At 46.6% G+C, this 14,245-nt stretch overlaps 1 long non-coding RNA gene across 1 annotated transcript; it reads right to left on the bottom strand.

Annotated features, from left to right (window-relative positions):
- Positions 1–6,974: 6,974 nt before the first annotated feature.
- On the bottom strand, positions 6,975–11,356 carry LOC119978990. The gene is made up of 2 exons (XR_005463615.1): positions 10,963–11,356; positions 6,975–7,696 (listed from the first exon to the last, which is right to left on the bottom strand). It is a non-coding gene; the product is annotated as an uncharacterized LOC119978990 (long non-coding RNA).
- Positions 11,357–14,245: the final 2,889 nt, after the last annotated feature.

The following is a 14,245-nucleotide window of genomic DNA, read 5'->3' as shown; positions in this document are numbered from 1 at the left end:
TCAAGTCGTGAGTATTGAAACTTATGTAACTATTTCAATGAACACATAGCCTAAGTCTGAGTTAAATAACAAAACTGTATTAATTCAACTGGCAATAAGTATTCAATTTTGTCTGTGTCCTTGGTTGGTGCCAGAAGAGGGCAGAAAAACTACACCTCAGGTTATTCCATTTTACATTTAGTATTGTGTCCTTTGTCCCGAATTCTGTCTCTTACACTCAATCTTTTCCTCATCAATTTCCTCATATTGTTTCACACACGCAATAGTGACCATCATTATCTCGTTAATGAACCTTGGAGAATCTTTACAGTCCAACAAAGTGTTTTCATAATATCTATCAATCAGAAATTAAGGGCTGGATTCTCCGATTGCCGATGATGAAATCACATTCAGAAATCGGCCGGAGAACCCGTTTGGGGCCAAAATCGGGGCTGGGAGGTTTTTCAGATGCTCTGCCTCCCCCCCCCCCCCCAAAACGGCATGATAGATGAACACGTCGGACGCCGTTGAGACGGCCTCAGGACATCACCTTAAGGCACTGCCCGATGCTCAATCCCCGATGGGCCGACTTCCCGACCACATGTGCTCTGAGGTTTTGTGTACCTTGTGCGGCGGCTACGGACTGTGTCCAGTGCCGCACAGTCGGTGGCGGAGCCGTTCTGCTTGCTGGGGGGCTTTGGCGGGGGCTGGGAGGACAGGAGTGGTGAGGGGGCTTCCGGGGGGCACTATCTGGCATGCCGCCGCAATTCTCTGCTGTGTGCATGCTCGGCCATGGAGCCAGTCATTCTCTGTCCATATCATTTGACAACATCCTGCCCACAGGCGTAAGTTCCACCGTCCACCTGGGTGAATCCTGCATGCAAGCTGGCTATTCCATCACATGGCCCAATTGAATCGCTGGGGTAACGGTGGTGGGAATGGTAGGGGGGTTATGGTGGGGAGCCCAGGTGAGCCCACCCCTCTCATCTGACAGAGCAGGTGTTTAATGTGACAATGTATACACAGATTTAATATGACAATGTATAACTATAACTAAACTGTGCACTGCACCCGTGCCAAGTTAATTATGTCTAACTTACTGGTCTTACGGGCCCTAATGCTACGTCAAGGTAGATCCCCAGACGGTACAGCAGGACTGGAAATGGATTGTTGTGATTCCCACCCTGCAACCTGTGACCGGGCATGGAAGGGCTGCTCGGGCATCCCAGGTGGTTTGGTGCCACCCTGTTCTGCCTGCTGCTCACTAAATGCATCAGGGGCAGGAGGGTGGGGGAGGGAGGAGCACCCAATGTGCATCTCCCCTGCAGGAGTCACCGTCATGGGCCCCATCACCTCCTTCTTCCCTCGGGGTTCCCAATGGAGCCCGGGCTATTCGTGGGACAGGGATGAAAGCAGAGGCTCCCCTTACACAAGGCGCTGTCAGTCCTGGAGGCCCACTCTGGTCTCAAACATGTTCTGCACGCTCGCGGCCATAGAGCACAGGGAATGTGGGGGATGATGACATCCTCCTGGGACTATGCCATATCACCCATTGAGGTGTAGGCCTGGGTGGCACGCATGGTTAGAACCACCTCCTACTCCTGCACAAGGTTGGATTCCTCCAACTCCACCCGATTTGGCAGATATGTCGCACTGTCTCTCTGCTCAGCCGGAGTCTTCGATGGCATGGGTCTTGGTGGCTGTGTGGGCAGAGGGTGGGGTGCGGGTCTGGGGTGGTTGGGTGGACGCTGATATGGCCGGTGTCACTTTGCAGAACCAGGGGCCAAGGTAGGTGGTCAGTGGGGTGCATAGCAACATGGCCACGGTAATGGCGGCCCATGCCTAGGCACCGTCCTAGTCCACTGAGGGATCAATCTGGCCACTCGGCATGTTCTCCCCATCACCCCCTTCCCCCAGCCTGGCAGGGTCCTCCAACCAAATCAGCCAGTGTCCAGCCTGGAAGCCCACAGTTACTTCTCTCTGTGTCCTACCTCCTCTCTCTCTCTCCCTCATCAGCCATGACGGTTTCACGATTTGTAACAGCACAAATGAACCGCGCCACCCAGAACTCAGCCCATCAGAGGCGGAAAACCGCGGAGGCCCTGGAGAATACCGGGTCGGGCCCCTAATGATATGCATACTGTGTTTACTTTACATGTGTTCCGGTACACATTGACAACGCTGTCGAAGTGACAGAATTGCAATTTGGCTTCAAATCGACGCCTGTCACGATTTTGGCTGTGGAACCGATCTTCTGCCCAATCGTGTTTGCCGATTTCAGCGTTGGCCAACAGAGAATCTCACCCAAGGTCTCTTTGTACACAGACAATCTCCTGCTGTACATTTCTGACCCGGCGGCGAGTTTTGATAGGATCATGGGGTCCTGCGGGCGTTTGGCGTTTCTCAGGGTATAAATTGATTATGGGGAAAAGCGAGGTATTCCCAGTAAATTCCAGGGGGCAGGGGAGGAGACTGGGAGAGGTTCCATTCCGAGTGCTGGGGGTGAGTTTCCGCTATCACAGGATACAGGTGTGCAGAGTCGCGGATAGCTGCACAACTTGAACCTAACGCGATAGGTGGAGGGTACGAAGGCAGATTTCAAGAGGTGGGATGTATTGCCCTTGTCTTTGGCAAGGTGTGCACAGAAGGTGAAAATGACGGTGTGTTCGCTGTGTTGCGAATACTCAGGATGGATTCCGGATGTAGTGTACACAAAGACCACAAAAAGCTAAGTCAAATAAATAAAACTAAATTTATTGCACGACTCATTTCGATCAATATTCCAAAAACAAGGGATATTGTAACTAAACTACAATCTACACTATACTAACACCTGTCTCATGCACACTATCTTAAATTGTTCTCTGCTCTGCTCCTGTTCTCTCTCGCCTTCTCCCACCTTCTCTACACTCTCTCCCAGAAGCCTGTGAGGCATTCCTTTTTATAGCTCTGCTCCCCAGCTCTATCTAATGGGTGGGATTCATCATTCCCCAACACCAATATCGTAATTGACAATCGTGCAGAGAATCCCCTCCGACGCCAAATCGGGAGCAGTGCCAGTTTGACACCGGTTTTCCATTCTCCACCCCCTGTGAAATGACATCATCGCATTGCGTGCCGCACACCACTGGAATGGCATTGGCATGTCACCTGAAGGCCCCCAGTGTCCAGAGTTCCTGACCGCGTGGGGGACTGTCTCCAGCGCCGTCACAGTCGGCCGGGTGCCGTGCTGCTGGCTGGTAGGTTGGGGGGAGGGGTGGACTTCTTCAGGTCTGGAGGGACTAGTGGGGGTTGGCCAGGGAGGACACTATTTGGCAGGTTGGGTCACCGCACAGCCGCGCCATATTTTACAGCATAGCCGCTGCAGGTTGTCGCCGTGCGCATACACAGCCACAGACCCGGCCATCCTCCAGTCGTTTAAATCATGGGAGGCGGGAGATTTACCTGGCGAGGCTGCTAGCCCCTGACAGGTCGCAGGATCGGTGAAGGTTCGGCGGTAGTTTTGATATCGTAAAATGCTGCAGTTCCCACGCCGACGTCGGCAATTAGCCTCAAAAACGGTGAATCCGGCCCAATGTCAAATACGGTGCGGCCCAAGTTTTGGTTTGTATTTCAGAACCTCACCATTTTTGTTCCTGATTTATTTTTTAGAAAGGTGAATGGATTGATTTTGAAGTTCGTGTGGGTTGGGAAGGCCCCACAGATGAGGAGGGGTTTTTTGGAAAGGGATCGTCACAGGGATGGGGGCAACTTTGCCGAGCCTGTTGAAGTGCTACTGGGCAGCAAACTTTGCACTGGTTAGGAAATGGGCAGTGGGGGAGGGGTCGGTCTGGGGGCGGGTGGAGGTGTCGTCGTGTAGGGAAACATGTTTGAGGGCACATTTGATGGCACCCCTGCTGTTCCCGCCAGTCTGATACTCCGAGAGTCCAGTAGTGGTATCAGCGTTGAGTGTCTGGAACCAGTGTTCTGTGTAAGGCATGTCTCTGTGGGCACCAATATGTGACAACCACAGGTTTGTGCCAGCGGTGCTGGATGCGAGGTTCTGGGCTGGCGGCAGGTGGGTAAAAAATACTTCAGCGAATTGTTTATGGTGGAGAGTGAATGCTTCCTCTTCATGTGTGAGGTGAATCATCCAATTTAAGATTGTGCACAGAGCCCACATGAAGGTCTTGATGATGAGCCGGTTTGTTTTGGGGGTGAAGGATAGGTGCCCCCACCCCCTGACTCTCCCACCCCCCAACACCCCAACCCCCACACCCTCACATAAGAACATAAGAACATAAGAACTAGGAGCAGAAGTAGACCGTCCGGCCCTTCGAGCCAACTCCGCCATTCTATAAGATCATGGCTGATCTATTTGTGGTCTCAGAACCACTTACCCGCATTCTCGCCATATCCCGCAATTCCTTTGGGCGCGATTCTCCCAAAACGGGAGAAATCGTAAGGCTGGCGTCAAACCCGGGCGGGTTTGACGCCAGCGCGCCCCTTCCCGACCGGGAACCGATTCTGGTCCCCGGTCGGGGCTAGCAGCCCGACGCCGCAAGCTCCGGCATCACGGGCTTAACGAATTTCGTTAAGCCCGCTTGCCGGAGTTAGCGCCGGCTGACGCGTCATATGACGTCAGCCGCGCATGCGCGGATTGGAAGACTCCAACCCGCGCATGCGCGGATGACGTCATCGCGTATTTGCGCGAAACCCGCGCATGCACGAGGCGGGATGCCCCTCAGCCGCCCCGCGAATGGATACTGCGGGGCGGCGGAAGGACAAATAGTGCGCGGGCATCGGGCCCGCTGCCCGCGATCGGTGCCCACCGATCGCGGGCCCATGGCACCCTTGGCACGGCCGTGCCAATCAGTGCCATGGTTATAAAAAGCGAGTTGTTCCCGCCGTTTTTACGAACGGCCAGACCAGGTGTGTTTGCCGTTCGTTAAAACAGCGTAAAGGGCTGGGACTTCGGCCCATCGAACAGCTGTGAATCGCTGCCGGCCGTAAAAAAACGGCGGCAGCGATTCGTGTCGGGAGTTGGGCGGGGGGGGGGGGGGGAGAATAGCGGGAGGGCGGGAAAAATGTCGGGAAGGCCCTCCCGCTATTCTCCGACCCGTCGTGGGGGGCGGAGAATCGGGCCCTTTATTTTTCAAAAAAACATCTACCCTATCTTTAAATATATTCAATGAAGCAGCGTCTACTACTCCTTTCGGTAGGGAATTCCATACTTTAACCACCCTCTGAGTGAAGAAGTTCTTCCTTGATTCAGTCCTAAATCTGCTCCCCCTAATATTGAGGCTATGCCCTCTTGTCCTACTTTCACCTACCAGTGGAAACATCCTTTCAACTTCTATATTATCCAGTCCCTTCAAAATTTTATGTTTCTATTAGATCCCCCCTCAACCTTCTGAATTCCAGTGAATATAATCCCAATCTACTCAGCCTCTCCTCATACGATAACATCCTCAACTCCGGAATCAGCCTAGTGAACCTCCTCTGCACCCCCTCTAGTGCTAGCACATCCTTTCTCAAGTGTGGAGACCAAAACTGTACACAGTACTCCAGGTGTGGCCTCACCAGCACCTTGTACAACTGCAACATTACCTCTCTACTTTTAAACTCAATCCCCTTCGCAACGAAGGACAAAGTTCCATTTGCCTTCCTAATTACTTGTTGCACCTGCAGACCAACCTTCTGTGACTCATGCACAAGTACACCCAGGTCCCTCTGCACAGCAGCATGCTGCAGCTTTTTACCATTTAAGTAATAATCCGTTCTATTGTTACTCCTACCAAAATGCACGACTTCACACTTAGTGACATTATACTCCATCTGCCAGACCTTTGACCACTCACTCAATGTGTCAATGTTCCTCTGTAAGGTTTTACAATCCTCAGTACACTTTTCTCTGCCACACACCTTCACGTCATCTGGAACCTTGGATACCTTACACGTAGTCCCAACTCCAAATTGTCTATATAAATTGTAAATAATTGTGGTCCCAACACCGATCCCTGAGGCACACCACTCGTCACTGATTGCCCGCCAGAATAGCACTCATTTATTCCCACTCTTTGTTTCCTGTTAGACAGCCAATCCTCTATCCATGCTAGTACTCTACCCTTAACACCATGCATCCTTATCTTATGCAGCAGCCTCTTGTGCGGTACCTTGTCAAAGGCCTTTTGGAAATCTAGGTACACCACATCTACCACATCCACCACATCCACCCTCCACCCACCCCCACATACACAAAATGATTTAACACTAATGTAAACAAACTGAATCCAATCTTCTCTTTCAGCTCAGTGGTTGGTATCTTCACAGCTGATGAACCTTGGATCTCCCACATATGCGTCAGCGGGAAATGGGCTGCACGTCCATGGATCAGACGTTTTACATTTGTCAGACACACGGCATGGGCCTAACTAATGTTAAAAATGAGAGCCGGGAATCTCCATCCAGCCAGGCCCGTTTTCCGGCGCTCTCGCCCCCGCCAGCAGCCGGATTCTCCGTTCCCGCAGCCGGCCAATGGGGTTTCCTATTGTGGCCATCCCCATGCCATCGGGAAACCTGTGAGCGTGGGTGCATTGCCGCCAAGGCGGAGGATTCCGCCGATGGAGAATCCCGCGGCAGAACTGCAGAAGCGCGGCCCTTTCCCAGCCGGTGCATGCACGGTTCAGATTACCAACAAAAACATTCCAACAGAGCATGTGCAGACATTTCCTGACTGATGCATGCACAGGAGATCCAAAGTTCTTTGGGAATTGGAGATGCCGATCACTGAGTTGAAGACAAAGAAATTTGTGCGCCTGCGCAAAAACACGAAAAGGGCACAAAAGAGTTGAGGGAGGCAGAGAGAAGTTGAACGAGATGAGATAGAAGTAAAACATAATAAAGTTCCTAGTAAGGGAAGAAGGCAAACCCAAAAAGTTCAGAAAAGGAGAACAAAGCTCGTGGGAGGTGTTAGGCTAAATCTCAGTTCAATGAGTGAGTCGACACAGTAAGGCTTCAATCAAATAGTTTTTTACTCTAGGATTGTAACACGTACAGCCATCTGAGTTATGGCTGGAGAAGGCGCATTCTGCCGAGCCTCAAGTTACACACACTGATAAAGGTTGTTCCGCGCGCAATGGCCTTGGGCGGGTTACATAGCTGCCCACTCACAGTACTGTTGCTAACCTAAATGTTATCTAAACCGCCACCCCCATCGCCCTCCTTAGTCAGAGCTAGAAGCAGCTGCAGAAATATACCTTACAATCTCTCCTTTGTCCTCTTATGAGGACAACAATTACTTCCCGCGCCCCCTATGTTTTGAAACGCGCGCAAAAATAAAAAACCCTTTTTGCCAAGCGTTCTATACCGCCTGGTTGGGTCCTGAGGTCTCAGGAAGGTGAGGACCCCCCAATCCTCTTGGCTCGACCCGCCGGAGTCTCAAGTCCTTCCCAGGGGCGGTGTACATTATATACAATTTTTGCCTTGCCCCTTATAACCCGCGTGTTTTTCTTTCGTTCCCTTCCCCCCCAGTTTCACATTTCAGCTTCTAAGTACTCTTCTTGGTCAAAAATATCTTCATGTCCTGGTAATTAGGAGGTAGTTCCTCCCGGTTGGCGAATGCCCTCAGCCCACGGGATTTTTCCGGGTTTTCTGATACACACCAGGTCCCCTTCTTTTATCGGACTCTCCTGTCCTTCTTCTCCGTCACCGGCCGCGTTGTTCACCTGTTGCGAAACTAAAGCGACCATGTTACCGAGCATTTTGATATATTGACTCATTTCAATTTCCCTATCTTCCCATGTTTGCACCCACTCCGGGTTGGTCTTGGGTCCTGGGTCGTTAAGAGGGTGAAAATTCAAAACTTAAGATTTGTAAGTTCCAATTAAAATGCATCTTCAGCTGTGTGAACTGTTCATTACTTTATCAGAATTTAAAAGGCCAGAACTCGCAGGCAAACCAGCATGGGAGTGTCAAGACATCTTCTGGATTACACACAAAAGCTTGTTGAAAGGGTTGACTGTCTTGCAGAGACAAAAAGGGGGGTATAGTGGGTGGATAAATTGGAATGATGCCATTCGCATCTCGAAACTTGTTTTTAAATTTTTCACTCAAATGGCTGGGAGTAAAAGTTGGAGTGCTGCCAAATTCCCGTTATCAAGTTTTTCAGGGAACACAATATGTTATTGAAACTCATGGACATATTTCATTTACCCATCTGTTGTTTATAAGTCATTCTGCAATCTCATAATTAAAACATCTGCGTTGTGGGACAGTTTAGTTTCACCCTACTGATGATTATTTGTGTCAGGGAAGTTTTAACCCTGAACTAATGAAACACCGGCTTGATCATATTTGTCTTATGTATTTCAACTATCCTAACCTCCACTGAACACCATAAAACTAATATTTTCTTATTTTTACATACGTGATTTTGCACCCTGATTAAAATTATAGCCTTTGAAAAGAAAAAAAATTGTTAACTGTACTCAAACTATAATCTTTAAAGACAATGCGTAGACAATTTGAAGCTTTCAAATAATCACAGCTCGTAACAAGTCAAGGTCTGAAGTCAAAGTCTGAATACAAAGACTGTGAATAGTTCAGAACAAAGTTTAGATGCCTAAAACTCTCTCTCTCTCTTTCTCTGTGTCTGTCTCTGGAACTCTTGTCGCTCTTTCTCTTTACCTTTATCTAACTACCCCTGCCCTTCTCTGTCTCTCCCTGACTCGCTCTTTTTCGCTCTCTCAACTTTCGCTGTCTCTATCAGTCTCTCTCTCTCTACGTAACTCTCTCTACGTAACTCTCTGTCTGTCTCTCTTTCTCTAAAATGGAACAAAATTAAAATACTGAACAAAATGTTTCATTCTCCTTCAAAAACTTTATCTGTGTCATTCCATTTAAGTCAATTTCTACTGATTAATTTTAGAGGCATTAGCTTTTCTTAGAGATGTATATTTCTTTGTGCAGATGACCTGCTTGCTGAAATGGTTAAATTTTTGTACAGAATCAAAAGTGGTGGAGAACTTGGCATGATGCCATCTCCATCCGTTATGTGACCTTAGACATTACCCATCCTTTCTTTCAATTTTCAATGTTCGTTGTTTAACTGGTTTTTGGAAAGAAACATTACTGGATGTTTATTTTTCTTTTATTTCAAGTGAGTTGAATTACTGCTGAATTTATCTGGACGGCTTGAAACGATCTGAAGTTATTCTCGACATGTATCCATTCTTAAGTTTCTAACCGTAACCTTGTATTGATTTTCCTCCCCATTTTTTTGTTTTGGGAGGGGGGTTAGTCATCCTCAGACATTCCTGAACAAAACTAATTGAGTGCTTTAGCCCCTTTCTGATCTTTTGGACTTCACTTAATTTGATTTTTTTTCTCTCCTTGAGACATTCTGGGACAGTCGTTAGCCGTAATTGTTGGCAGTTTTGTGAGGTCTTTATGCTAGTTTGCAGAACCTACTGCAGTATCTTTACTCGTTTTATTGACATGCTTAAAGGAGTTAGAGCTCAATTCCTTTAAACCAGCCTGTCTTCCAAATGGTATGAAGGTTTAATTTATCATTTGTGCTTAGAACTTTATTTGTCTTATCCTTTACTTCTGTGTATCTCACCCATTTTTCTCTGTTCCACAGAAATCACACCCACTTTTATCATTGTTTTTTTTTTTACCAGAGTAGTTTGCTCTTCAAAAACCCAAATGTTTTAAACTGACTTTTTTACTCATTGGCCTTGATACTAGATTTATTGTGATGTTACCTCACCGTCTGTCCGCCTTGCCAAGTGATTCTAATTTTAGGCGGTCAAAGGTTTGGACTACTCGCCTTGTCCACCGGCTCGAGCGGCCTCCAGCTCAGCAAATCCTTCCAGACTTACACTAATGTTAGGGTGAAAATATTCACACAAAGGCCTGAATATAGCTTAAACTCACATGGATTATATACAGATTCAAGGCGGATAGCCTAATGCTTGGTTTATTTTCCAATATGTGCCGTCCTTTTTTTTTTAAGACGTTGGCTGTTTTAACTATTTCTTTCCTCTGTCAATTTTATACCCAATTTTAATGCATTAGTTTTCCCCCAGTGGCCATTTTTCTTCTAAATTTTTATGCTCTTTTCGCGCGCTAATGTTACCGGACATTTATATTTCAAGTCTCTTATGAACCGGTGATAATAGATCCAAAACTGTTTTGTTTTCAAATGCGGACATTTATATTTCAAGTCTCTTATGAACCGGTGATAATAGATCCAAAACTGTTTTGTTTTCAATGCCCGACCTTCACGTGACAGATCTCTCAGGCAACAAAACAATTATCCGATTCTAAAACTCTACTTCCTTCCTCACTCTACTTCTGAGATCTGACAGTTTTTAAGTAAAGACTTTGAGTAAATATTATCACTAATATTTGGTCGAAGGTAATAATTCTATTTCCTTCTCACTCTACTTCTGATATCTGACAGTTTTTTAAGTAAAGACTTTGAGTAAATATTATCACTAATATTTGGTCGAAGGTAATGTCCTCTTGTCACAAGGCAACAAAACAATTTTCCGATTCTAAAACTCTACTTCCTTCTCACTCTACTTCTGAGATCTGACAGTTTTTTAAGTAAAGACTTTGAGTAAATATTATCACTAATATTTGGTCGAAGGTAATAATTCTATTTCCTTCTCACTCTACTTCTGATATCTGACAGTTTTTTAAGTAAAGACTTTGAGTAAATATTATCACTAATATTTGGTCGAAGGTAATAACATGTCCTCTACTTCCTTCTCACTCTACTTCTGAGATCTGACAGTTTTTTTAAGTAAAGACTTTGAGTAAATATTATCACTAATATTTGGTCGAAGGTAATAATTCTATTTCCTTCTCACTCTACTTCTGATATCTGACAGTTTTTTAAGTAAAGACTTTAGGTAAATATTATCACTAATATTTGGTCGAAGGAAATCATTAATCTTACACCTTAAGGACTTTTAAATTCAACTTAACACTTACGTGTCACAATCCCAAGGCGTTTGACGTCCAGCTATGGTCGTCTTCTAATTTTGTCTCCTTTTTCAATCACTGAGACAATTATTACACAATTTAAAATTTCAATTTTGGAGTTTTGATTTAACAGGTTTGACTCCGTACCTTCTTTTTAGCCGGCTTTTAATTGTCTCTGCGATCTTAAACGGAGTTGTGTTCGACTCCCCCCCACGTCGGGGTCACCAATTTGTTAGGCTAAATCTCAGTTCAATGAGTGAGTCGACACAGTAAGGCTTCAATCAAATAGTTTTTTACTCTAGGATTGTAACACGTACAGCCATCTGAGTTATGGCTGGAGAAGGCGCATTCTGCCGAGCCTCAAGTTACACACACTGATAAAGGTTGTTCCGCGCGCAATGGCCTTGGGGCGTGGTTACATAGCTGCCCACCTCACAGTACTGTTGCTAACCTAATGTTATCTAAAACCGCCACCCCCATCGCCCCTCCTTAGTCAGAGCTAGAAGCAGCTGCAGAAATATACCTTACAGAGGCAGTGGTATTATCATGGGACTAGTAATCCAGAGACCCAGGGTAATGTTCTGGGGACCTGGGTTCAAATCCTGCCATGGCAGATGATTAAATTTGAATTCAACAAAAATCTGGAATTAAAGACCGAATGGTAACCATAAGTTTATTGTCAATTGTCATAAAAACCCATCTAGTTCACTAATATCCTGTAGCAATGTGGTTGACTCTTAATTGCCTCAGAAATGGGCAATAAATGATGGTCCACGGACAAAAAAATATATACTGAGGTGGATTCCCCGATTTTGAGGCTGCGTCCATAGCATGTATCTAATGTTATGGACCAGGGTTTAGAGAACATCAAAGTATATCATGGAGTTCACCTGACCCACAACGTTTAAACAATTTTGGTTATGGGAAGCACAAGGGTCCACTTTACAGGTGTGATGCAACAGAGATCTAAAGTATTTTTAAAACAAAACAATGTTTATTCTATGAATCCAGTTACATTTTATAACACACAGTAAACAATGATAACCCCTAAAAAGATACAATACTCGATAGGTAACCCTCAGTAACTTTCCCAACAACATCCATAAATCAAGTGACTTGGGCTTTTCTAAATTCACTTTTGGCTAGGTTTATCACCAAACCTCCTCCTGAAGTCGATCGAATAACTCCATCAGATGCTTCAGAAGTTCTTTCCATGTCTGACTGAAAATTACCAGATCGTCGATGTATACCGCACAATTGGGTAATCTTGAAACAACTTTGTTAGTTAACCGTTGAAATGTTGCTGGGGTGTTTTTAATGCCAAATGGTATAACTTTGATTGTCATATACCATCTGGAGTCGCAAAAGCTGAATCTCCTTCGCCCTTTCGGATAACCGTACCTGCCAGTAACCTTTAAGTAAATCCAGTTTGGAAATAAAAGCTGATTGTCCCACCTTCTCAATGCAATCCTCCAAACATGGGATAAGATAAGAGTACGTTCTTGTCTGCATTAACCTTTCGATAGTCCACACACAACCGTTGGATTTTCCCTCTGGAAGTAACTCAACAATTTAGCCCAATTTTTAAGAACATCCTCGTTTTCCAATTTAATTTGAGGGATGTCAAAAGGATTTGGTTCTTCACTTTGAGCTAGAATCATTAAAATCTCCTCCTTTTGCTCTGCTTCCAATTCAAAGTGCTTTTTAAGCATATTCACATGACATACTCGGGGAATTTTCCTTCCATCTGGCTTTCTTACCACATCATTCACCTCACTTAATTACTTTCAATCTGATAAGGTCCACAAACCTAGCTTTTAAAGGCTTACCTACCACTGGTAACAATACTAAAACTTTATCTCCACTGGCAAAACTATGAACTTTGCTTCTTGTCCGCTACTCGTTTTATCAAATTTGTGCAACTTTCAAATGTCATCTCGCCGGTGGTCCTGCTGTATTTAATCGTTCCCCAAAATTTGACACATAATCCAATAATGTGAGTTCCGACTGTTCACTCACCAATTTTTACTGAATCAATTTAAGTGGTCCTCTTACCTCATGACCAAAAATTAGTTCATAAGGACTGAATTTGGTTGACTCATTAAGAGCATCCCTAATTGCAAACAGTACGAATGGAATTCCTTTGTCCCAATCCTCTGGATAACCTTGACAATAAGCCCTCAACATTGTCTTTAATGTCTGATGCCATCTTTTTATTGCTCCCTGCAATTCTGAATGGTACTCAGTTGATTTAAATTGTTTTTTTCCAAAGCTATCCACAACTTCTTTGAATAACCTTGAGGTAAAGTTTGATCCTTGATCCATTTGTATTTCTTTGTGTAGTCCATGTCTAGTAAAGAATTTAAGTAACTCCTCCACAATCTTTCGAGCTCGAATATTGCGTACTGGAATGGCCTCTGGAAACTTAGTAGACATATCCATTATAGTCAAAAGATATTGGGTGGGATTCTCTGGGAATTGGCGGGGTGGGCAGAAACAGCTCAGTGGAGTGGCGGGAACCACTCTGGCATTGGGCCGCTCCAAAGGTGCGGAATTCTCCGCACCTTCAGGGGCTAGGACGGCGCCAGAATGGTTTGCGTCCCGCCGGCCGGCGTGGAAGGCCTTTAGTGCCACGCCAGCCGGGGCTGAAGGGACTCCGCCGGCCGGTGCGGGTCCTCGCATGTGCGGGAGCATCAGCGTCTGCTCACGTCAACCCCGAACATGCGCAGTAGGGTTCACCTTTGTGCCAGCTATTGCAGAGGCTGACACAGCCGGTGCGTAGGAATAGAGTGCCTCCACAGCACAGGCCCGCCCGTGGATTGGTGGGCCCCCGACCGCGGGCTAGGCCACCATGGGGGCATCCCCCGGGGCCAGATCGCCCCGCGCCCCCTCGAGGACCCTGGAGGCCCATGGAGCTGGGTCCCGCCGGCAGGGACCTACCTTGATTTACGCCGGTGACACGGCAAAAACAGGCGGGAACTTGGTCCATCGCAGACCGGAGAATCCCTGGGGGGAAGCCGCCAACCGGCGTGGCGCGATTCCCACCCCTGCCAAACCTCCGGCACCGGAGAATGTGGCAGCCGGTGGGGGTGGGATACACGCCGCCACCTCGGCGATTCTCCGACCCGGCATGGGGGGAGGGCGGCGCAGAATCCTGCCCATTGATTCCCACTCTCTGTTTTAGGAAGCGGTCCTACGCAATCAATTAAGACCGTGTAAAAGGTTACTCAAATGCTGGAATATGTATTAAGGGAGTTGGTTTTATCACTGCTTCAGGTTTCCCTATCACTTG

Source organism: Scyliorhinus canicula, chromosome 15 (genome assembly GCF_902713615.1).
Source record: "Scyliorhinus canicula chromosome 15, sScyCan1.1, whole genome shotgun sequence".
Lineage (NCBI taxonomy): Eukaryota > Metazoa > Chordata > Chondrichthyes > Carcharhiniformes > Scyliorhinidae > Scyliorhinus > Scyliorhinus canicula.
The sequence above is the reverse complement of the archived record's forward strand: the minus strand, read 5'-3'. Positions and strand labels throughout refer to the sequence as shown.